We start from the raw sequence: 3,567 nt of genomic DNA on the forward strand, positions 1-3,567 counted from the left end.
TTTTTTTTTTTTTTTTTTTTTTTTTGTAATGTGGTGATTTAAATATCCACTTATACTATATATAACTCTTGGACAAAATAGAGGCAACTTAATAACTGCATTACAGCTCTAACTTTGCTCCCCCAGTTTAAACTGAAGAAAAAAAAAAATACTCCAGCAACACAGTTTAAGCTACCTGGATGTTCATGTAATAAATCTCGAGATTGCCTAAGTACAAAGAGTAATTTACCAAACAAGTATTCTGGGAAAATTGGAAGTACTAAGAGAACTAGATCTACTAGGCTGCAGTACAAACATATTTAAAAAGACTTAAGACCACAGCTTGAGACTGATCTTGTAGTAATGCATATAATACAAAACAAGTTGCAAAAAATAAATCCAACAAAGAATTGTCTTGAGAAACTTAATTACTACTGCTTATGAAAAGCTCCAACATGGGTTTCTGAAAGCAAAGAATCCACTTACAAAGTACGTAAAAGAAATCTGAGGTGCTGCATCTTTTCTCTGAGAACAAATTAAAGACAGAAGAAAACGTCATACCTTGACTGTACTGAAGGAGGTAAGATATACCCCAGAACCAACAGCAATAACAACTCAATAGATCAAACTTTCACTGTATAAGATCAGTCAAAATGCACAAGAAGTTGTCATTCCCCTCTCCCCCCTTTTTTTTCTTTTCAGTAAAGGCATACGCACCATGTGAGTATCACTTCACCAATGAAAACTGCAAGATGTGGGCACACAGCTCACAAAGCATCAAATTCTGATCGGTTTTAGAATAGTCCTAGAAATAATCAAGCAGCATGAACCTCCATATTCAGAGTTAATGTTGAAGTATAAAGCCATTCAAACTGCTAARTATGCAAATGCATGATTTCACCACACAAACYGTTCTGTTGCTATACTGTGATCCAAAGAGAAAATATGCACACAGCTTATGAAAGCTGGTTCAATACATTGAGGATGTTAGTAAACTACATGCTTAATTACTATTTTTTGTACAAGGTAGGAGAGGTTAACAATATGATACACAGGTTCTAAAAGGATTCAGATAAATCCTTTATTGATTTAAAGTACAATTTTATACCTGCATTTTCCCAAGTTGATAATGCTTATTATAGAAATGCTTATAACATCCTCATTATGCTTTACTTTAAATTATTTTACWGTTTGAGTTTTGATAGGGACAAGGAGCCACATTCACACAAAGGCCCCCATTATTAATCAGCACAGCATTGGGTAACAATTCCTGCCCCAAAGATCTTCTAGCCAAAATACGAGATAGCTATGGACRAGAAGAGAACGCACAAAGAGATGAGACAGTATTGGTTGGCACAGTATGYAGCAACAACTTGATTCGTACATACTCAACCTTTTTCTCTCTGAATTTACAGAAAAGTTTTTAAAACATGGACAACTTAGAATTCCTTGCAGGAATCTTCTAAAGCCATAAGATGCAAAAATACAACAGCTAGTCTTGCATAACCATTCACAAAAGTTCATCTCTTTCTAGACTGAAAGTCCCCTTACTGAAAAAGGACTGTTTAAAACAAAAGTCTTCCTATTGACAACATTTATGCATCACAGGAATCACATCACTGTAAAGAGGTACAACATCACAATGAAAGGCTATATAAAAAAACAAAAAAAAACAAAAAAAAACATTAAAAATTTGAAGGTTTCCATTCCTAAAATCATGGCATTAAAAAAAAAAAAAAAACAAAAAAAAACATTAAAAATTTGAAGGTTTCCATTCCTAAAATCATGGCATTAGTAGTCTGAAAGATCATCACTAATTGAAAGAATTTTCCAAAATGTGATCGTTAATCAATATTTAATTCCTAAAGGGGAATATCTACCAGAAAATACTACTACTGACAGTATCAGTGTTTCTAAAACATTTTCAGGACTCACTAAAAGCACATTTAAGTGCACTAACAGAAGTCAAAATTTGGGTCAGGAGTTTTTGTTGTATAGCTTTGTCTCAGTCCACTAACTAGAGGGAAGGGGGGAAAAAAAATGCAACCATCCAAATTTGTCTCTTTGGGTAACTAAGTGCATTTTAGAAATGTATGTATTTATTTGCAAAGAAGAATTAAAAAAACTTTAGAAAGGAGAAATCTAGTCAAACTTCAGTTTAAATTGTATAATCCAGAGAAAACAAAAGTGTAAAAAGCTCTTATTAAAACTACTTGGGTTAAGTAGTGAAAGAAAACTTAGTATTTTTTATATTGTATTCTGAAAAGAAACAGTGTTTTGAAATAGCAAACACTTTAAAATAACTGTTAACATATGATTTTTTAAAGCACTTGTTTTTGTTCTAGTAGAGGCATATTTATTGTTGCCTTCAAGTAAAACAATTTGCTCATGCCAGACAAATGCAAATGAGAAAGCTGTTAAGATCTATAACTTAAATTGAATGTGAACAGACCCACACAGCATGCACAGCTGAGTACTCCACAGAGACTAACAAAACACCTTTGTGATACCTACCTAGAACAAAAGAAAAAAAAAAAACCAACAAAACCCCTCAAAAATCCCACTTTAGCCTTAGAGAAATAGTTCATTCTCACAGGAGAATAGCCTTATAAGCAAGGCATAGCACTGAACCATATTTTGTCCTAAATCTGGAGTTGTGAAACTTCCTGTCTCATTTCTAGACAAATCCCAATCTGGTGCCTTAAATCTCTACTACTAAGAAAAAAAAAAGACGCTCACTGAATTCTTGTATGTTTTTATTTAAATCGTTATTTGCAAAAGTGCTTAGAAATCCTAAGAAACAAGTGAGTTTCAAACAGACACTAAGAGAAATAGAAGGTGCACAGACAGATTCATAGAGCTATGAAGAACTTCAGGTAGTCATCATTTTCCATCTGCCTGTCCTAACACATGATCCATCCCATCCGTGTCACTTGCGTCTGTTTACCCTGACCCTAAAGCGTCTGAYGAGGGATGTTGTACAATCTTCCCAGGCAACTTCCCAGAGTCTTTCACTCTTTCATTGAAGTGTCTTCCCTTCACTTCTAACGCAACGAATGAAGTCACACCAACGGCCTCTTCTCTTATACGTCAGCAGAGAGACCACACAACCATTCCTTCACTGCAGCAATTTCATGCATGTTTCAAGATCTACATCTCTTTTCAGTCCTACTATCTAGATTAAGAAAATACTTTTCTGCTCAGTGTTTCCTACCAGGTTATTTTTGCTAGATGTAGGATCAYTCCTGTTGCTTCCCTCTAGCTGTTCTACCCGAGGACCACCTACTTGTTTGAACTAGATGCTCCAAATTGCACACAGTATACCTGCTGAGGCTTCACTAATGCCAAATACAAAGGAAGGATTTTATTACATGCCTTCCACAATGTTCTCCAGCTTTTACATCCCAGTGTGATATCTGTTTTTTGTCTAGCTTGGTAATGCTATTGATTCTTGTCAAGGTTATGAGTCACTTTGCAACTTTTCTGCAGGACTACTACCCTTTTTTTTTTTTTTTTTTTTTTTTTTTTTTTTTTTTTTTTTATATTTTTTTTTTTTTTTTTTTTTTTTTTTTTTTTTTTTTTTTTTTT

The 3,567-nt window shown here is 33.9% G+C and overlaps 1 protein-coding gene across 1 annotated transcript in view; it reads right to left on the reverse strand.

Moving 5' to 3' along the window:
* CDK8 (cyclin dependent kinase 8) overlaps positions 1-3,567 on the reverse strand; it is an 86,680-nt gene that overhangs the window by 24,587 nt on the left and 58,526 nt on the right. The gene's annotated exons all lie outside the window — the stretch shown is intronic.

The sequence above is a fragment of the Rhea americana genome, unplaced genomic scaffold, assembly GCF_003343005.1.
Source record: "Rhea americana isolate MKP2758 unplaced genomic scaffold, rheAme1 scaffold_71, whole genome shotgun sequence".
In the NCBI taxonomy this organism is placed as follows: Eukaryota; Metazoa; Chordata; class Aves; order Rheiformes; family Rheidae; genus Rhea; species Rhea americana.